Source organism: Podarcis pityusensis, assembly GCF_964106645.2.
Source record: "Podarcis pityusensis genome assembly, chromosome: 1".
Classification (NCBI taxonomy): domain Eukaryota; kingdom Metazoa; phylum Chordata; class Lepidosauria; order Squamata; family Lacertidae; genus Podarcis; species Podarcis pityusensis.
The window spans coordinates 72,160,841-72,183,841 of NC_138028.1; the positions used below are offsets into that span (position 1 = coordinate 72,160,841).

At 38.7% G+C, this 23,001-nt stretch overlaps 1 protein-coding gene across 14 annotated transcripts in view; it reads right to left on the reverse strand.

The window, feature by feature from the left end:
- The window catches only part of SOX6 (SRY-box transcription factor 6), a 466,488-nt gene that overhangs the window by 338,419 nt on the left and 105,068 nt on the right, over window positions 1–23,001 (reverse strand). For 12 of the 14 annotated variants that reach the window (XM_080975160.1, XM_080975165.1, XM_080975162.1 and 9 more), the window contains one exon: window positions 7,692–7,782. The exons of 1 other annotated variant lie outside the window; for it this stretch is intronic. The gene's annotated coding sequence lies outside the window, so the exon portion shown is untranslated. Of the gene's footprint in view, window positions 1–7,653; window positions 7,783–23,001 lie in introns of all 14 variants that reach the window. One more of the 14 variants, XM_080975161.1, reaches the window with a different exon arrangement.

Sequence of the window (23,001 nt, forward strand, 5' to 3'; positions counted from 1 at the left end):
AGGCACTCACACCCGTTCCGTTTTACCGTATGTCTGTTTCAGCAGCGATATCGTAAAAGCCCATTTTTGTAAGGTCGCAAATTTTAGCCGCACTTTAACTTTTCACGGTCAGAATTGGGGGGGGGGGGGAATGAGGCTTATATTCAGGCCAATATGGTATAAAGTGTACACAGATAGGTGTTTTGCCTATGGCCAGCATCATGTTTCAATCAAAACTGATTTAAGATTGTAACTCACAGAAGCTCCAGAACTTTGGGGGAGGAGTGTGCAGAGACAGAGAAAAGGGGGAGAAAGAAGTAAGGATTCATCTTGTGTACAACCACTTAGTTCAATGTAAAGTAAGAAAATTCTGAATGACTGCCAGGTTTCAAAGACACCTCTTAAACATCAACAGATCAGACAAGGCAAAGCCTTGGATTTATGGAAGCATCCCGCTCAAATCTGCTTTTGGAACCAGCAAAACCACACTGAGCTTACTACTGGCCTGATAATGACCAACACATATTACCTAACCTTGCCTTGACCTTGTACGGTGGCATTCTCCCTTGAGTAGGCAGCAGCCAGGTCTAGCAGGCTCACCATGAAGGCATGGATCATGCAAACCCATGGTGAGAGACAGAGCCTTTTCAGTGTTGGCCCCTTATTTCTAGATGATGATCTCCCATGAAGTACTTATGTCTTCTTTATTAGTGAGTTTTTAAATACATTTTTATTTGCATCCATCCATCCATATAATTTTAAACTGTTGATTTCATGTTTTTGTATGATTGGTTTTGTATGCCACCTTGTGAGGATATTTGTCCTGAAAAGTAGGATATAAATCTTGTAATTGATAAATATATTTCCAAAACAAATGGAAATTTTGTATTCCATTGTATTTGTATTTGGCAACTTTTACTTACACAGGGAGTGTAGGAGCCCAGGAGAGTGTGTCATCTTAGGGCTAATGTAAAACAAGGGTCAGAAGCCCATGACCACCTATCATGTCACCATTTGGGAGTCTTCACTGGGAATTTTTAGCCAACTTTTTTTAGCCAATTTTTAGTCAAGTGGTACCCTAAACCATGTATCACCACACCACTTCTTTCCTCATTATAGGCTCACAGTCCTGCCTGCCCAGTAGGTAAAGTAATATAGGACTACTGGGGCAGCAGTATTGTGCCATAACAACAGGATTACAATGAACATTATGATTATCTCGAGATGCTGTATTACACCTAATCCAAAGAAGCATTCAGACATGTGTTTTTAAACATATATGCACACAAATAGAGAAGTTTATATATGTTGCAAAATGTCACAATCACTGGCACAGTTCGACAGAATTCAAAGAATCTGGATTTAATTCTCTTCTTTCTCCCCAAGTCAATACAATATTTCTGTTTTCATCATATATGTGAATTGCTCCATAATTGTACTTCAAGAAACCAAATTTTTATGCTTTTGATGGTTATTTTTTAAGCTTATTTGTTTAAGAAAGGTTTATCTTATTCCTACATTCACTCATTGAACCCATCTCCCTCTCCTTCAAATTCCTCCTCAAACATTTCTCCAAGCCTTTCTGAACCAGAATTTAACCTGACTCTATCCAAACCTATTGCTTTATCAAATCCTTCCTGCCCTCCGCCACCAACACAGACAGACTTCTAAGCCCTCAGGTCACACGTCAGGTCATGCTTGTGTTTCTACCATGCTCCATCTACCACACTGAGGAACAGTTAAGTACTAAGAGCACCTTAATTTCCCACAAAGTTCATTTCAGATTTTCAAACCACATCACTTTGCCCCTTATCATCTAAATGAGACTCTTCTTTTGAATTAGTGTTGTATGTCAAGAATATAAATTATGTTTTACACACCAAACAAAGTGAGAAATGACCCTGTAGAATTATAATTTTGAAAAGAAGGAGGAAGTAAAATTTTTGTGCTGAATTATTGTCTGAATGTATAGTATATTCAGGAGGTAATAGTTTATATTATTTATATGATTTAAATCCAGAGACTAATGGTGTCACCCTTAAGAACAAGTCAATAGCAATTGTGCTTATTCAAGCTGAGGTGTAATATGAGTTTTGTTAGTAAAGAGTACAGAATTATATTGTGCTGTAATGTTAAAAATCTTTATAATAATTCCTGCAAAATAATTATTTATTAGCATTTGGAAAGGAGACTAACAAAAGTATTTTCAGTACTCTTGGACAGACTGAGGCCTTTTTCCTTCCCAAAGAGCCCAATTAAACTGCACGTATGATGAAAGTACAACTATCTCTTAGTTAGACCACTATCAGTCTGAAGCAATGAATTTGATCGTGCTTATAAGTAGACCCATTGAAATCAATTGACTTAAGTTACTATCAAAGGAATCCTAACAACAGAAAGTCTGTCTAAGTTTTTAATTTACCCCTATTCTAAACTCTGTTCATGAGGTAATTGACTTACACCACTATAAGTGGTGGATTACTAGGTTGTGTGACTGAACTGAAAGGAGTTTGGAATAGATGTTTGTCTCTCTTTGCCCTGTCCAGCTCCTGCCACAACCCTGCCATGCCCCTGGAATGCCCCTTTTTGGGGATTTGTGTCAACATAAATTCCACCATCTTAAGTTCCACCAGCTAAGATAAGGTGAGGGACTTTCCAGCTCAGCTGGGGTGAGACACTTTTCTGGCACAGACCCAGCCGAGCCCAAATTCAACCAGGAAAGCCCAAGTTTCTCCAAATCCAAACTCTCACATCCCAGTGGGGTCTTGGTTTTGGATTGTGCTGTTAGTCTGGAGCCAACACAACAATGTTCCAACACTGCTTTGAGCTGCAATAACCAAAGAAATGTCTGCCACCTTATCCTGGTTTTTACCTACCTACCTACCTATTTACATAATCTCTTAAGAAAAAATTCTAAAGCTATGCACAAGAATTCATTCAGGTGACAATAAGAACAGTATAAAAATAACAATTTAATCCCCAAAATGTATGTATTTATTTAGAAAAGTATTTATATACTGCCATAAAATATACCAAGGCAATGTATATAACCAAATATAAAACATCATTTAAAATTTGAATAAATACAGATAATCCATTCAGGTGACTAATGACAAATTAAAGATTACAAGAAGCATAATCGAGATCACACCTCTGGAAAGGTATGTCTAAATAAAAAGTTTTCAACAGGAACTCAAAGATCACCTCTGTCTAATTTGTACAGGGTGGGAATTCCATAAACAAGCAAATTCCAATATACATATACTAATAGGGTAGCAACTTATGCATCACAAAAAAGGAAATAATGATAATTATTCATACGAAGATGCAGATTATGACTGAATTGCTATAATTCAAATAGAAATTGGGATGGCTCAGTTGGTAGATCATGAGACTCTTCATCTCAGGTTTGTGGGTTCAAGCCCCACATTGGGCAAAAGAAATTCCTGCATTGCAGGGAGCTGGGTTCAAAGCCCTTGCTCTCCCTTCCTATGGTTCTTTATCTTTAAACCTGAAGTGGACCTAACACTCCTTCAAGTATAGGACCCCTTCAAACAGTGGACTGGTGAGCCAGTGTGGTTTAGTGGTTAAGAGCGGTAGTCTCGTAATCTGGGGAACCGGGTTCGCGTCTCCGCTCCTCCACATGCAGCTGCTGGGTGACCTTGGGCCAGTCACGCTTCTTTGAGGTCTCTCAGCCTCACTCACCTCACAGAGTGTTTGTTGTGGGGGAGGAAGGGAAAGGAGAATGTTAGCCGCTTTGAGACTCCTTAAAGGGAGTGAAAGGCGGGATATCAAATCCAAACTCTTCTTCTTCTTCTTCTTCTTCTTCTTCTACACTGTAGGTCACATGGCCACCTATATGTCATTTTGGTCACTACTTGGTATCACCATTTCCGTATCCTGTCCCACTTAGCTTTTATACATGCCAAGATGCTGACACCAGACTTCTAATATAGAATTAATTTGTGCCCTCTTGTATCACATGGAATGGAAATGCTACTTAACCCAAGAATAAACTTAGTCTCTTAAAAGTTCTTTAAAAAAAAAGTTCTATTGAATATCTTTCATGTTCCTTTATGCCTTTGTGCATAAATTTTGTTACAGGAGCTGATATACATTGGTTTAATCAAATTACTTCTTCAAAGATTCATTTGGGGCGATTGGATAAATGACAAATCAGGAAAACAAAGTGGGGTCTACAACAAAATATTGCAGTGTATGTCCCACCCTCTAAGGAGAGTGCTCTTGTTCAGGAATCCAGCCAACCTGAAAGAGGAGTCATGTTATATTGTTCAACCCTGGGACTGGGAGTTTCAGGAGTTGCAAAGAAGTAAAGGTCACACCCTTCCCAGGCCTATTCCCGCTGTGCCATAGAGTGACAGGCTGCTGCTTCCAACCCAAGCATGTTATGGCTACATAGCCAAGAATGTAGTTCTTCTAGAGTGGGAAAGGGGAAATGCACATCCACTAAACATCCCTGTATAATGCAAGGTTTCGCTTTTTTAGTACGGGATGAGAATTTATTAACCTCAAGACGTGCATCCTCACAGAACCAAATTCACCTCTCCTCTTCAGGAGAGAGCAATGGCATGTTGGGATGGAGGCAGTGGTGACTTCCTGGTGGTTGCACTGCACTTGTGAGGTCAGAGGAGTTTGGGGTTAGCAGCAGCCCCACAGGTGCCCAGTGCCATCACCAGGAGGATACCATTCCCTCCACCCTTATCCAAAAGCAACAGCTATCCAGGGTACTTTAAATACTCTTTTAGGGCTTGAACAGGTCAATTTGCTCTTTTTCCCTGCCCTCCTTTTTCCTTGACTGATATCCTAATATTCTGTCTCTCTAATGTTATCTGCCATAGGCTTAACATATAAATTTACACAGTGTGCCTGCATTCTGGGTTCTTTACACCCCCTTTCTCATTCTCTAGGCCCAACTGGCATTCTTTTCTAAAAGCTCACAGGTGTCTCAGGTACAATTCCACATTCATCTAGAACTCAAGACACTCTAGACTAGACACTCTGTCACCCTCCGCCATGTTGTGGGGATAAAATGGGAAAAACTATGTCTGTTGCCCCATGGCCATTGGGAAAGAGCAGGAGTTGGGTTTCTTTTGAGAACTGTGCACAAAACATTAACCATCCCACAGAAGTAGTAAGTGGCATTTATTATTTTGTTTACAATGTCACTTGTCTTGTTTTGCTTTTTAGCACCGAAAGCATCTATCTTGATTCTCCCTCCCATCTTACGCTGATTACTTACATTCAAGAAAAACCATGGTATTGAAGAAAATAAAAAAGCAGTTTTACATAAAGTTGAATTATTATGAATATGCTGTTTGCTGCTGCCAAAATTGTGTTGGCTAGGCACTGCAAAAGTGAAACAATACCATCTATGAAGAAAAAGCTGATCAAGGCTTTAGAGATTGCCAAAATTGATACATTGACTGATAGCATACAAAGAGAAATGGACTATTTCATCAGTTCCAGCCCTAGATAAATGGAGTACAATACTACAGATTATGCACGGAGGGCGGGAGGAGTTCATTGGAGAGAAGTTTGTTTTTATACTTTGACATCATTTAATAAAATAAAATTTTAATGAAACAATAAAATAACATTTGCAGAACTCCACAGGTTCCCTAGAGGGCCATGTCTGACAGAGGTACTGGAAGAGGAAAGGAAGGGATCTGGAGCATTGCAAATACTGTAAGCTTCAGCTACCTTTTCTAACAAAACATTAAGAAGGTTCCAAATAACAGAACATGAATGGAAGTTTCCCATAGACAGTTTAGGTTGTATCCAATGAAGTCATTACACTAGCACAAGGACTTCTACTCCCTTTCCACAGCCACCACAAATCTCCAGAGAGTTGGGGAACCCCTAGAACAGATTTGGTGTGTTTGTGTACATGTGTACATGGGGCACACAGGAAGAGAAAGTCTCTCTGCACAGAAATAAGTCCTTGCACTAACAGGACCACTTCCTTGGACACAACCCTATGGTTTACATTGCTTGCCTTTATATAGTGCAATGATTTACTACATAATTTTATTACTTGTTTTTCCAGGGTTAAATTATTTTTGGACGATTTACCTAATTGATTTTTTTTTATTGTTTTTGCCTTTAAAAACTATACGTGCAACTTGATTCTTTCTACACATTTCTCAGAAAAAGTTACAACCAAAAATGGAGATGTTATTTGTGTTTGAATTTTCCTAAACTCCTTTTCTGTCTATGATTCAGAAATGCCATCTGCTAGAGTTTAATTTAATACTTTGAATACTTAGTCCTGCTTTATAAAACCAGTTGTTGTTATGAAGGGGCTGACAAAAGGGTCGAAATAGATATTTCTAGGGAAACTAACTGGAATGCAAATCCTGAAGCTATAGATTCTGCAGTCTGTATTTTCTATTTATGAATATACAGCAACTGCTTAATTGCTGAAGGCATGTGGAGTGTGTTGGGTTTGGAGTTGTGAGCCATGTATAACTCACTAGATGGCTTTGGGAAATGACTACATCTCACCCTATCATACGTCACAAGGTTGAAATGATAAGCAAATGATATGAAGAAACGAGGTAACTTTGTAGAACACTTTTACTCAACCAGTAACATACCACTGACAAAGATACCCAAATCTTTAATTAATGGGAGGGGAGGCATTCCAGCATGCAGCAGAAGTGGTGGGTAGGGTGTGGCAGAGAGGTGGGGGGCAGGGACAGACACATTCCTATTTTGCCTCAGGTGCTGAAATGGGATGAACGGCCCCTGATTCTTCCTATGGCAAAGCAAGTATGTGAGAATTGCAAGCGCAGATGTAACCATAGATCTCCATCATATTTCACAACAATTATATTAACTTTTTACAACTCCAGTGCCAGGAATGCTCTTAATCTCTCCATAATAAATAGTGATATCAATGATGATTTCTGTAGTGACATAGCCTTTTCAGACTCCTGGTAACTTGAATGTAGTTAGACCTTTGAATAACACAGTTGCTCAGTTAAATGGATCTTATGCTGAATTGTCGTTCATCCAGGAAACTGTGTTTTCAAAACCTTAAATTTAAAATCTAGGCTTGAAGTAGGAAGCATAATTTAAGGGAGAGTTAATCCTTAGAAAGTGTGCATACATTCCTAAAATACTGCCCCACTAATCACAGAGCTCTGCAGGAGGGGGTCTCCTACAAATACCATCTCACCTGAAAGTCTGTTACATAAAACATAGGAATAAACCCTTTAGTGTGGCAAAACCTACCCCTTGGAACTCCCTCCCATTACATATCAGACAGGTTCCATATCTCTTTTTGGTGCCTATTTCCTTTTTCAACAAGCCTTTATCTCAGTCTGTATCTATATTGGATTTCAAAGGGCTTTTCTGTGAGTTTTTATTGTTGATATTTCTTATTGTAAAGTCAGTGTGGGACATTTCATGGGACTGCCTCAGTAGAGAGGTCTACATGCAATAAATGAAATCAATACTACCTATGTACATGTGTACAGTAGGATAAGACAGCACTCTCCAAACAATGGGGGCATCCAACGAAGTGAAAAAAAACATTTCTAATGCTCATTTCTTTTATATTATCTAGGTCGTCGCCTAACTAGAAAATATGGAGTATGAAGATATTATAACGGGAGAAAATATGGCAGGTGAGAAAAGCATTTCCCTTACCACTGATTAGAACATTTAGGTGAGTATGCAAATGTTACCTGGCCCCGTCACAGGCTGCCTTTCTGCTCTAGCAGTGTCTCGTGAAAGGTGTCATCAGAGAAGAAGCCAGCAAGACAGCATCTAGTAGGTCTATTAAAAACAAAGACAGAAAATAAGTTGAATAATTGTGAAATAATAGCAATCACAGATTAATGGTTTAATCTGCATGACTGCTTGACTAGCTGAACCTTTGGTCTGATCATCTAGATCTTCTTTTGTTCTTATTTTAATGGGAGAGTGTAAGGTGTGCATTAAAGTGCTTAGTTGTAGCTTGATCATCCTCTAGTAGCAGATGTCTTTTAAAAGTTGTTATCGTATGGAAATGGTCATCTGTTTCCACCTTTACTCTCTTGAAGTCCTAATGGAACTTTCTCCACACTGAATCAATGTAGCTCCCTTGTAGAATTCAGGCACTTACTTCCCAATATGGATCATTTTATTCCTTTTGTCAAAAAAAATACCATTTAGTCTAAAGCAGTTTATATATCTTGCACGAGTTTTATTTTCATTTACAAAGTAAACAAGTCAAAAACAAATTCTTGCATGCAGAAAGACACAGAAGTAGCTCATATATTTTGGATGGTTTCTCAGACAGATCCTAAATGTAATATGTACACAGTTTTATTCTTGTGCTTTCACTGAATGTTGTTAAACTGTCCAGCCTACAAGTCGGAACTATATGACATTGCAAAAGCTTTACTGTTTTTAGATGCCGAGCACTCTGTGATGTCTTCCATCTGGAGAGGAGTACAGGATTAAAATAAACATCAAATTGTGGAGATCACAAGGGGCAATTTGTCAGCAGGAAAAGGTAGAGAGGGATCAGTTACCACAGTGTATTGCTACAGTGCCAGCAATGCAGCATCTTTTAGAGTTCATGGAGACAGTGCGCCTGACTAATGATCTTATTAGAGCACTACATAGTCAAAGAAAACAGGGCCTTAAGAAAAGATGGAGCAGAGAAAACACTGCAAGAAGTGTAAAATTCTTATAGCAGAAATAATGTCTTGCTGCTATAATACATATACACTGCAATATCTAGAAGAGCTCAAAGGAGTGGTCAGCAGAATGTGTGTTTGTGAAGATCCATGACAAGTCAACAAATCTCTTTCTAAAGAAATAATTATTCTTACAGAATGTCAACCCTTGCAAGGCAGAAACAGGACAGGTGCTGACATTCTCCAAAAATGCCATTTTAAATTCATCCATGTCTAACACTCTGGGGAGTATAATTCACCCTTATGAAATATCAGCCTGAGGTTGTGAGTGTCTTCTCTGGTTTAGGAATATTTCCACTGACCATGTCTGAAGAAAGAAAGGTGAGAAAAGGATGATAAATAGTCTCCAGTCTTACACAGTCCTCTGCCTCTGGCCACAGCTTCTCAAATAAAGGAAAAGGAAGAGTTCACATTGGTGATTTTAGGTTCAGGGGTATACTTGGAAATTCAGAACACAGTAGGGCAGCACTGCAGCACAGCACTATAGTAACTCTGGAGATCTGTGCAGCTATTTAACCCATGCATAAGCTCCTAACAGGCTGAGGATACCATGCACAGCCCTCTCCCTGAAGGCACTGTGGTAGCATTCGTAGAAGTGCCAAGACAAGAGAGACCTTTTCCAGTTAGTACACTAAACTGTGGATTGGCATCCAATTGCCTTGTAAAGGGTTCTGTTATGCCCTGCTAGTTTGTCAAGATCAGATCAATAGTCTCTATATTAAAATGTGTTTCTTCATTCGTATTAGTTACTTCTTCATATTTGGCTATGTTTTTAATACAGTAAAAAAAAAACTGCATAAAGGTACTTCAAACAAAAGTAAATTCACAGAGAAGATATAATCTTACAACTGTTATATCATCTAGTAGCTTTTATGATTTCAATTAACTAGTAGCTTGTTCCAAGAACATTTAAATACTTACGATTTGATAACTATGGTTAATCTTCATTCAACCTAAGATTACGCAGAGTAATTACATGTAAACAGGAAAATGAATTGAATAATACTCCCTGTTCCACTGTCGGACACTATATTGTGTATTGTACAGTATATACAATTAGCGTTATATTGCTAAGCTAAAAATATTGGTGAAGATTTAAAAATGACTAACACTGCCTTTTTTAAATTAATGTCTTATTAGTTGGGTGAAGTACACTGACAAAGAATAATTTATGCTTATTCAAACTGCTCTCGACATCTTCAGGTGTTTCCAAATGAGCTCACAGAAGAGTGATTAAATGCATCTGATAACAAGCCACACATTGCTGAAATTACTTACCGCCTCATTTTATGATTAATTAAACATGTAGATTAAAGTTGCAAAAGAATTTAGATTAATGAGCAAGTTAAGTCTTGCTGATATAAGTGAATTGGGAATTGGATGCTCTGTGGAACTTTATAAACATGCATTTTATAATGAGTAAGACAAGGCTACATGTTGAATCCTGGCCACAAGGGCCTTTGACGATGCAGTCTTTTTTAACATGGTTTGACAGCTTTCAAATAACATTCTACTATAGGCTTTAAACTTTGTGCATTGCTGTAAAACATGAGACTACATAACTCATGTATTAGGAGTACAATTATTTCCAAGCTCTCCAAGGTAATGACCCCCTGTAGCAGCAGCTGTTCAGAAAAATTACAGGCTCAATTGTTATTTTAATCAGAGAGAGTTTAGTTGTTAAAAGCAGTTATGCAACTTGTAAAATTATATGACACCTCATCAGTGCTTTCTCTGCAGCATCCTTTAGCCAAAAAGAAAAAAGAAAAGAAAAGAAAAATATAAAGCACCACAGCTTGGGCTTATTAGTAAAGCTTGGTACTCAGTCATTCATAAAAAATTCAAAGCCATTTATTAGTGTGGTTTCCGTGCAAGGCAAGGTAATGTTTAAATTTACGATGACTCTTATCAGCTCCATGAGTGTTTCAAAATATCTGCTGGGTTTGCTGAACATCCAATTTTTCTCTTTTAAGACCAGGTTTTCCTAATCCAAGTAGCTTAGTCAGTGTCAGAAAGCCAAGATGGACTTTATGGTTTTGCAGGGGAGAAACAACTCAGATTATTCACAGGAACCTAGCACACCACGTATAGCAATTCAGAGAAAAGAAGATGGAAAGCTTAATCTGATAGTTAACATGGTACACTTGCCATACAATCTCCCATTTGTTACTGTATCTTGAGCTGATACCACACAATGGACAATGGCACTTAGGATGAATCTGTAAATCACAAGCCTGAGTAGCCTCAGACCTTTCAAATAGATCTGTCATCTAAGTTTCTGTACTAGGCTGTATGTTGTTCAGTAACAGCTTACTTGTACTCTAGAAAAGAAGGGAGAATTTATGTTTTCAAACACAGCTAACCAAGAGTTTGTCACAAAACAGGCCATGTGGACATAATTATCAAGTACATGCTATGCTGACAGTGGCAAGTATCAAGTTATTTTAACAGCAGGCCTGGCAGCTTCAGTACTTTATAATCATTTGTTTATATAAGACCAAATACAAATATATACTTTGCCTCCAGAAGCTTCAGTTATGATGCTGAATATGGGTTAGATCCAGAATTGCTCTTCTACAGATCTTAAAAGGAAGGTAGCTCAGTAAAATGATCAAGTGATAGTGTAATAAATTTATAGGGTTGGATCCAACTGTCTCATTAGCAGAACCCCACTCATTGGATGCTCCTGTTGGAAGAAGCAGGGAAGCAATTTTCACTAATTCTTCCTTTCCCCTGCAGCCTTCACATCACTTTCCATGCTGATTCAGAACATCCACTAACCCTTGGAAGCAGCTTTTCAGGGGCCACCAGGCAGAAAGCAGAATTGGCGAAAATCACCTGTCTCCTTCCAACAGAAGCATCCTGATAGCGGAGTTTTGCTGAAGGAAACTATGAATGCAATCCTGCTTAGAAGTTGAGGATAAAACATTTTACTAGGTCACTTTCCTTTAACGTATAGTTAACACTAAGGAGATATTTTTATTCGTTCATATTTTTAAGTATATGTCTCTTTTAAATAATGCCAGAACTGTCTTCTCAAATGACTGCTTTGCTAAGACCTGGAAATTATCTTAGCAAATGTTTTAGGTGTCAATATCCATATTATGGTTTCATATAAAAATGTCTTCCCTCCTTTAACCAAGTTTGGCTGTATCATTCCAGGAGAATAATTGTGTTTGGGTATTTTTTCATCCAAACATTGACTTCAAGGCACATTTCTCAGGCAGGAGAAACCATGTCGGTATGCCATTCTGATGTTACAGGACAGAATATTTCAGAAACAACTATAGAACCCTGTGTGCAAAAATCAACTCTCTTTCCTAAAACATCTCCTTCCCACCCTGGGGCAGTATACTTCATGACTCAGATAGAAGAAGAAGAAGAAGAGAGAGAAGGAGCAATTTTTGGACTGTCCTTCAATTGCCTTCAGATGTTCTAAAAAAGTAGCCAATGAGGAAACACAGGTGAGATGTGCTTCCAATATAATGCTCAAAATTGAACTTGAATGGTGGGTGGAATTTGCAAGCTCTGGGCATGGTAACATTTGTACTGCATCGCACTGATGTGAAAAGGAAGGATCTGCAATCAGAACAACCATTTGATTTAGTTCAGATGCTGGTACTTGATTTTATATTCAGGTTGAACTTACTGTTCGTCATTTTGATTGTTTTTTAAGGATTGATAACTTTGGAAGAAATGCAATCAAAATTGCCAGGTCTGAATTCTCGCTCTTTGGAATTCTGCTGTGTAACACTGTGCTTATCCCGTTAATCAACCAATCAACCAGTCAATTAATTAATTAATTTAATTAAAATACCACCCTTTATCTGAAGATCCCAGGACAGTTTACAATATAAAAACACAAAAATATATAGCATATTAACAAACAAAACAATACCCCCACACACTCTGCTTTAGAGGAATGAAAGAAAACAGGATTATTTTGCCGATAACAAAACAGCCCATCAAATGAACCTTTCTCTTAATCTTGCAAAACAGGGAAAGAAACAGGTGCAAATGTGGAGGAAAGCATGAAAAAGGGTTGAGGGATTTCAAAACTTTTATCATGCCCAAACCTCCTCCGGCCTCTCTCTCTCTCTCTCTCTCTCTCTCTCTCTCACCCACACCCACCTACCTCAATTTTGGGAGCAAAAAACCCCTAATTTTTTTATGTTCAGGAGGAGAGCAAAGGAAAGCTGACCTGCGTGCTTACCACACCAATATCTCCTTTCTTCTGGGAAGCTAACACATGAGGCAGAAACTGTATTGCCTTATGTTCTCCTTAATTGAAAAGTTTATGCATACAGGGAGATTTTTAAGATGGAAGAGATCTTCTGTGTGAATATTGAGAAAATATAGTTTTATTCCTGTATAGCTAAAGTTACTATGATTCATATTGAGTCATCTTTTTAAAAGATAGTTCTATAAAGGTTCAGCATATATGGTGATTTGATAGGACTGTGAATCTCAAAAGGTATCATGCAACCAGAACAGGTATTTCCTAAGTGTCCCATGTGGTTCATTTAAATACTCTAACCAGTTGGCAAGATAAGGAATCATTCTGACTTTTCCACATGCTGTTTATGAATGACCAATAGAAGAAATATGTATTTCCTGTCACACTTCCACTTGGGTATTATTTACAAAAAAAATATAAATATGCATTGTTTCCTGTTAACTGAACATATGACTGCAATGTAATTCATTCCCACCTTCCTTCCATGCTTCTCCTACATTCTTGGAATTCTGTCTGAAGGAGTTATTAAAAATAGTACAAGAGAGAAATAAAGTCCAATACAGACAAATAACATAGCCAAAATAATGGTCCAATTAATCAACAAAATTATGACATCTCCCAACTCTTTTGCCCTTTCAGCAGAGAACAGCACTGAATGCCTAAAAAGGCCCTGCAAGACTTGCAAGTTATTTTAAAGGAATGGCATAAAAATTACTGTCCGGAGAGCTGCCTGGGAAAAAAACACATGCAATAAAGCAGCATAACAGAAATGAACAAATTTTTCCAGTTAGCAAAATTATTATTTTAAGAGTGGTCTATTTTCAATTATTTGCCAGCTACATAGCAATTTAGTTAAGAAAGAAAGAAACCATTAACATAAAAAAGGAAACTGCACCAAGAACTGTAACAACAGTCTTATTCTGGAGATTGGCCAATGGAAAATATTGTTAATTGGCATGTTTCTTTCCTCTCAGAAAGCTTTATAGAAATCCCTCTCCTACAAGAGGACATATTTCTGCAGATGGAGAAGGGGACAGTTTATAAACTATCAGGCGATTACAAGGAAAGAAGGATCAGCATTTAGCCAGTCTTCAAGGGGATAGTTTTAAACACGTTAAAATGGAGCCTATGGAATTACATGAAATACAACTTTTATTTACCATCATTTATATAGGGAGATTCATGTACAAATGTAGAATCAAAGCAATTATTAACAAGAACAGTAAGAGGTTCTGCTACTGTCCCACTTAATCAAAGGCTCAAAATACGATTGCTCTGGAGTAAGTATGCACAGGTTGCCTAAATAAATCTGATTATTGCATAGCTGTTATGTTAGCAGCCTCATACCTAGCATTCTAAGAAACCAAAAAATCTGTGAAGCTTTGAAATCAGTGGTTAAAATTGGTGCAGTTTTGAAAGGTTCAGTCTGCCATCATGTCCAACTATATCCAAACAGAGATGAAAACCTACTGCTTGATATCAGGAACCATCATGAAAATATTGGCTGAAATATCTTAAGGGATGTACAAATGTATAACAAACAAACTTTGTAAAATATATGTTATTTATAAAATAAATAAATCCCAAGCCCTCAAATAATTCATTCTTGAGATTTGTCATTGAACTCAGTCGGATTACTACATAAGAGTTCTTGGAACTGTAATGCTTCTGGGATAGCTGCCCTTTACCTTTCAGGAAAAAAATGGGTGTCATTGTTTATCTTTCTTTTTTAATAATCTTTTAAAGTACATAAAGATATTCCATTTAAAATATTATCGATCAACATAATTTTTGAATTGTGCCAAGCAATCTAAAATAGAAACAAAATGTGACGACATGAAATTCTATACTGTACATTCATGAGACATATGCAATATGACTAAACGATAGGTCTGGTCACTTATTCACAACTTATTTAACTATTCCTAATGCTATTTCAAATACAATCAATGTCCATCTCATAAGAGAACTAACAATTTGGCCCTTGGCATTCACCTTCCATCATAAATAATGTATAGCTGGAGTACTCAAGATGCAGAGATGTATTTTCCATCTCACTACGTTCTGATAGGCTGTAGCAACTAGATGGTACATGCTCTGTGTGCAATAGATCCCAGGTTCTATCCATAGCATCGCTAGGCACGGCTGGGAAAGACTCCTATTGGTAATGATACTGAGCCACCGCCAGTCAGTGCAGGTAATGCTGCATTACATGGAGCAACGGTCTGACTCAGTATAAATCTGCTTCCCAAGTTCCTAAATAAAGGAATCCAGAATGGGGCTGTGTAAATGAAGGCACAGGACTTTTCAGATAGCAGTTGGCTTAATTCTCAATGCCTGGGGTCACTGGGGCAGGGGAAAGTGTGTCATTGTCCCCATAGGAATTCCTGCCATTTTGATGATTCTAAGCCCCAAGGCACCTTACAATCAGATTTTTAAACCATCAGTCATAAGCAATCAATGAAACAAGACTAAGAGAGAAAAAAGAAAAACATCATCAAAAACATCCTATTTCTCAGTGCTACTGATAAAAATTAAAGGCTGGCAAAGATTTTTATTCACCTAGGCAGATTATGAAGGCTTTTAGTAGCTTCTGAGCAAAGTAGGAATCCAACAAACATACCAGACCCCAAGTTACCCAGACTTTTAAATGACAAGAGAAGCACTATGAATTGTACTTGGGGTGCCTCCAGACTGTCACTATTTTGCAAGGGGGGTTCAAGTACATACTGTAAATTTAGATTTGTCCAATTAAAGTGTATTAAAGAGCTCTACTGCCATAGTGCAACAAATGCACTTTAAGATGTAGAAACACCCTGCAAGCAAATCAGGATGAACGTTCAATAAATAAGAGAGAATTAAAACCCCAGTTAGAAAATGCATTAAAAAGTATGGAATGAACTAATGGGAGGATGCACATCAAGCAAATCAGGATAAACTGCCACAGTATTTTGAACTGGATACTTTCTCTGAATGCTATTCATAGGTTATATATAACACTAGTGCAACTTAGAGGTTACTATAGCACGGAAAACTGTAGCAAGACCAGCCTGTTTCAGGAAGAACAAAAACACTAGTCTTCCAACACCACCTCTGGAATCAATGAGCAAGGTAAGAACAGAACCACTGGAGCATGGAAACAAGGATACGATGGTCAATGATATTAAAAACACTCCATTGTTTCTCTTCCAGCTAAGATTGTCCATCAAGACAACCAAAGCTGTACAATTTCAGTTCCAAAAACCAGACTGAAATGGATCCAGATAATCTTTCTTTATTCGGGGATATCTGGAGTTGGGCTACCAATGCTCATTCTAGCACTACAAAGGTTACAAATGGGACAATATTTGGAAAAATCAGTAGAGTCCAAGGGACGCTTCTTAAGGAGTAGCTTTGACAGCTGCCTCCTTCAAGGCAGCTTTGACCACCCCCTCTCCCAAAGAAGAACTGACCACCTCTTGGGCCCAGCTGGTCACTCCCTTTAGCCAAGAAGAACAAAAGTTGAGTACACAAGCGGTACACCACATTTCTCCAACATCCTATCCATTCCTCAGACCACAACAACTGAAAATCATCCAAGCAAAAGTACATGGAGGAGCAAAGAACTGTACTGAAACAAACTAGCATCCAAGTTGGAGCAGATGCAAGCAATTTTATCTGCCAAATGCTGTGTAAATATATCACAATGGGCTACCAAGGGTTCCAGCAAACTGTTCTAGAAATGCAAATGAAGAAAGCTCTGCTGGATGGCAATGAGCAGATGCAATGGTGGTATAAAAATAGTCCCTCTCTGCTGCCATCGTCACCATGAAATAGGCTCTAAAATTGTATTGTATCCTCTGTCTTGTAATGCTCACTGAGCTGTTTGTCATGTGTGTTCTACCCATCATTCCTGTGGTTCGGAAGCATTGCTGTCTTCAACTGTCCCTAGAAATAAAAACCCACAGAACCACAACATCTAACCTGAGACCTCACCTCCTCCACCAGTGTACATAAGAAGCCTGAGAAGATCTCCAGTCCATCTCATCTGCACAACACTAAGTTTAAACTGTTTAAAATGCAATTCTTTCCCTGAAGAGGGAATGGAATTCTGTCAGAAGACAGCAGACATTAAGAACCACAGATCCAGATGTCAAATTTGGCCTTCTGACCCTTTCTATTTGGGCTTTGGGACTCTCCCCAGGCTATGTCCTCCTGCTGTTATTCCCCTTCACCATGTGACACACCTCACTGGCCCTGCTCTGTGCTCTCCTCAAGTGTTTTGGCCAGGTGGAAATATGTCTTTGAACTGTGATAATGCTTCTTGGTAGCATGGATGGAAGATAGAGGGGTAGGGGGGTGTGGGGGTGTAGAGTGGCTTCAATGTACCCTACCATGCAAAAAAGAGGAGTCATATCTGTTGTGCTTCCTATTTCTGACCCCAGTTGCACCCACAAGTGAATGTGGCCCTCTGGCTGAAAAAGGTTATCCACTGCTAGCATGCAGCAATTCTGCCCCACTTCCACCCCACCCCAAATCATTGAAATAGTACTGATGCTACATAAGGAACTTGGAAGGACACAACAGACAGGCCAATGTTACCTGTCTCATCAATTTTATTATTTGAATGAAACCATCCATTTTAATGTGGTTGGTTTTCTATGTGGGGAAAAATCATGTGGTATGTTGGAGGACATTGTTGCAGTGACAGCAAGATTTGCCCTTAAAGTCCATAGGACACAAGGCTAGCTACCACAAAGATCCCACTGCCACAATGAAAGACATTTTGCTTGTTTACTATACCTATCACCGATCCAACAGCATGGCAAAGCTGCTTAAACATGAAACTCATTTGTGCAACAAAAGAAGGCTACACTTCAGATTACACGCACATTAGGAAGTTGCATTATTATAAGTACTAAAATCACTTATCTGACCTTTCTCTCATCCAGTTTCCAAATCTGTCTAATTCAAATAATGTAAGAATAACAAGCAGACAGCAACTCAGAATCAACAACTGAAAATAAGATCATTATGATGTACATCACCCACAATGCCAGCAAGATCTACATATTCAGCATTAAACAAGAATATATTCCTGTCAAACAAACAAGCACAGGGTGTTCCTGTTAACACAGGACTGACACATGGGGCTGTCCACATTCCACTCTTGATGTGACTGGGCTTCAGGGTACCTCAGTGCCAATCTGGCAATCTGCATAAACATGAGACTTTGTTTAGATGGTAGAGGTTACATCATAAGCACAAATTTACCTTGGCCTGAAAAAAAACCCATTACAAAACCAGGAGCCAGCTGCCAAACTATTGTCTTTCTAGCCTGCCATAGGCTAAATGCAAACTGAAATAAAAATATGAACCATATACTGTGAATAACTTTCATTATTCTACTTAATTTATTTGTGAAAATGCATAAAACTGGTGGATTTTTCATGTGGGGCATCATAACTGGTAGATGATGTATATGGCACCCTGCTGTTCTCATCCATGGGAAATTGCTACTAGGTTTTGTTTTTCTTTTCAGACAACTGTTGGAAGTTTAAGCCAGCCTTCACCAATCTGTTACCCTCCAGATGTTTAACTACAACTCCCATTAGCCACAGAGACAGCAATGAGAGTTATAGTCCAAAACATCTGGAGGAAATCAGGTTGGCAAAGGCTGCTTTAAGCACAGGAGGAATAAGTAAACTAATGTAAAGATGCACCTAGAATACCTTGTATCTCTCAATTTAAGTATTCTAAGCAAGCAGCCAGCAACAGATATTTCTGGTAGCCCAGGTCACTAAGCATTTCTCACTAGGTGGAATATTAGTTGTTTTAGTTAGTTTACTTTCCTTATTATTTGATGGATTCTGTCACTGCTTCTGCCAGGTCGATCAATCACCTGGTCTCATTATTCAGCCTTAACTGTATCAAGAGGATTTAAAGGAAACTTGAGTGTAATAAACATGATTGTTGATCTGATAAACATCAAACTGAAGGGTCACTAGCACACACAAGCCTATGGGATAGCCATCGCATCCTGCTAAATAATTTAAAAAAAAACTGCCACAAACACCACACCCATTTATGTAATTACATAAATGCTACACAATTGCATGTGGCATGGCGGGGGGGGGGAACTATTTGAGGAAAACCATCCCCTCCCTCCACCCCGGACTCACAAAAGTGATTTCACGTATCTTTGGAACTTGGCCAATATTATTTTGTGTCTATCTTGTTGAATTTATGTGCGTGGCTGCCCCTCCTTGTACTGTACCATCTCTCCTAGTCTTGATATATTCTCCTTGTTTGCTACTCATCCTGCAGCAAAGCTCTTGCCTCCCAAGAATGAGAGAGAGATTAAATGTGGCAGAAGGCCAATTCCTAGGCTAAATCCTTTCAAAGGGGAGGAAACTGCTTGAGCTTGTCCACTGGACCTGAAAAGTCATAGGAGAGCAAAGGCACGCCGGCGGGGGGTGGGGGTGGAGGGAGAGATTGGGGGAGAGAGAGAGAGAGAGAGAGAGAGAGAGAGAGAGGAGAAAGTCGAAAGTTTCTTGTCTGCAGATTCATCACAACTGCTCTAATTCATTATTCAGCACTTTCACTAGAGCTTGCTCAAGAACAGAATAGCTATTTGTCTCTTCCATCTAATATGTCCCTTAAACCTTTTTAAACACTTCCTTGTTAATATAATGGCAGACTGGAGTTTCCTGAGAAAATGTTCACTTGTCTAGAGTCTCTATCTCTCAGACACTCAAGACTTTATTCTTCTTTAGCCTACAGGGCACTCTTTTCCCCCTCTGAAGATGATGGAGAGGCACTCCACAAACTGCACAGGCAATAGGTTGCTGCTAGCAGAAACTGAACAAACACTTCCCTTGTTTTTTCAGTGGTTACTGGATAAATGCTGATATTCTCACAAAGGTGATTTTAATCTACGAAGTCATTGCTGGCACTCTCAGAAGAAAAAAAGACAATTAAGCACTCATTTGTACAATGATAGCACTCATAATACCATTTAAATTTTAATAAATTTCATAAGGCTAAGCCTCAGTAACAAAAGCAAGCTAAGCAGCAAAAGGTCTGTTATGTCAGAATAGGTAACCTTGTCTATCAAAGTGTCATTGTCATTGTAGCTAAAAAGAGGCATGGGAAAGCAGTGGTCTCACCCTTGGGAAATTGGCAGACTTATTTATTCAGTTTCAACCTGAACTTTTCTTATGAGTGGAAATCTTATATTTAAAAAATAAAACTGTCTCAAAAATCTTATTGTCTTCCTAGACAAGAACAATAAAGAGTTTCAAAAGGCTTCTAAACCAATAACAATAGTAGCAGTAGCAGCAGCAGTAGTAGTAGTAATAATAATAATAATAATAATAATAATAATAATAATAGTTAATTTTCTTTTAATACCTAACTTGGATAGTCCTTACCTATCAGTTTGGAAGTGCAATAGTGCCTTTCAAAAATATGGTACCAGTTTTTCTGTGCTCAGGGAAAGTATTTATATTAAAATACAACTTTTTAATAAAAAAAACAAACCAGGGTGACAAGGATCTTTCATTTCCAGGACTACCAGAATATTGGACATGTCCATTCAAGTGGGAGTAGAGACAGGGAACTGGCTTGCTTGACCCACTGGGGTTTATAGTAAGGGAATTAGGTATAACAAGTGGGTATGCACTGCATTAAACACCCCCTTCCCATGGTAGGGAGCTAAAGAAAAGGGATACATTTTCCCTTTCTCAAGAAAATTTTGCATATATAGCAATAAATCACTCAGGTTTGGGATGGGCAGTCAGTCTCAAGCCCAAGTCTTTGAATGTTTTATATTGTGCAGCAACAGAAGGTTTTAGAAGTAAAGGAAAGAAGTACAAGGAAACAGCAGTGCAAGGATCCTATCCCAGACTGCCTGGATCCCTGAAAAGGAACAGTCCTTTTAGGGGCTGAGAATCAGAACTGTAGAGTTAGAAGGGATACCAATGGTCATCTAGTCCAACCCCCTACAATGCAGGAATCTCAACTAGGTCATACATGTCAGGTGGACCTCCAACCCATGCTTATCAACCTCCAAGGAAAGAGAGTCCACCAGCTCTCGTGGGAGTCGGTTCCACTGTTGAACAGCTTTACTGTGAGGAAGTTCTTCCTGATGTTTAGTCGGAATCTCCTTTCTTGTAACTTGAATCTATTGGTTCAAGGTCCTAGCCTCCAGAGCAGGAGAAAACAAGCTTGCTCCATCCTCCATGTAACAGCCCACGTATCATATCCCCTCTCCGTCTCCGTCTCCTCTTTTCCAGGCTAAACATACCTTCAAGCACTTCTTATAAGGCTTGGTTTCCAGACCCTTTATCATCTTGGTTGCCCTCCTCTGCATACGTTCCAGCTTGTCAATATCCTTCTTAAATTGTGCTGCATAGAACTGGACAGTGGTGTGGTCTGACCAAGGCAGAATAGAGTGGGACCATGCTCCCTTGCATAATTCTGAATGCAAGTGTATGATGCAAGTTACTTGGTATGGAATATGCTAGAACAGCCTTCCCCCGGATGTGGTGGGCTCCAACTCCCATCACCAGCCAACATGGCCAATGGTCAAGGATAATGGGACATGTGATTACGGAAGGCTGCAACAGAACATGCAGAAAAAGCATGCGCAAACAGAGGTGAACTCAGCTTCCACCCAAGCCAAATAATTCAGCACAGTGCCCAGTTTTTTCTCTACTTTTTCTCTCCTACTCTAGGAAGGGGGGAAAATTCTGACATATGTATTGTGACAAGTCCTTGCTTGTGTCATGTGCTGCCCTCACATATTAGAGAGGATCAGCCATCATCCCCATGCAGTATAATAAGATCAATTTCCGCACTGGATTGGTCTCAACGTGATTTGCCAATTCCCAGTGCACAAGTTTACTTTAATTCTATACACGTAAACAAATCTATATTTCCTCGTCAGCACGCTCAAATTAAAAGGAGCACCTTAAAGGTTTTACACCACAATACTTAAAAGAGTAATTTGTAGGCACAACAGTACAAAATCAGGTATTTGGATTTGTTCCCAGCCAGTCTCAGACACTTAATCTTAAGGATGGTTTCTCTTTTCCATTTGTGCATGTGACTCTTATTAAACATTTGATGTTAATCAAGTATTTACAGAGAAGAAAAGGCATCCCTCACATTTCAGTATTCAATGCTGAACCAATAAGAAAGCAGCTGTTGTCAGTGGTGTGCACATTTTATTGGCAACCCTTAAACAACTGCCCTCTAGCTATATACAGTATCAGATCTCAAGTCAAGAAGGTCTTTCCCCCGCCCTATCTGCAAAGGGTGTTGAATCATTTTTATGTTGACTCTGGCTTTAGCCTCACTCTACCTTCACTATAGTAGTAAATTCAGCTTTACTACAGTACTATAAAGATGTGAAAGTACTGTAATAACCTCTTTATAAAAATAAGCTGTTAGCATTGTAGTGTTCAGTTTAGAAAACTCTAAAAAGAATACCGATGAAAAAATGTTAATGGTGGTTTGTTGCATGCCCAAAAGGGATAATATAATTCTTTTTTTCTCTTTTCCTTTTTTGTTAGAGCATGTAAATTGTGTTGTCCTTGAGGTATCTATGAGATTACAAAAACAGTCCTGAGAAGACGACCTGAATATCACTGCAGCAACTAGCATTTTATACATATTATTACTTTCCCGAGCCTGATAATTAACACCTTCCTAGCAAAGCATTGTTTAGAGATGCATGTAATCCTTAAACACAGGTGTAATTCCAATTACCTAGACTCAAGCAGATACTTCAAATTACAAACACCGGGTATTACCAATCCCAATCCTGTGCTTGTTTAACCAGAAGTAAGGCTCACTGTGTTCATTTGGGGCTTACCTTTACCTTTTGCTAAATGTGCTTATGTTTGGCTAGATCACACAATGTTTCTGAACTGCTGTTTTATTTTTGCTTACTTCAGATTATCACCAGTATTAAGTGTCTTTCAGTGATACTGAAAGCATTAACATTACAGGTAATTTACCTTTTTTCAGAGCTGTGTGTCTATGCCCTCTACCCTATTCCTTTGTGGTACTTATGAAAATGTTTTTAGA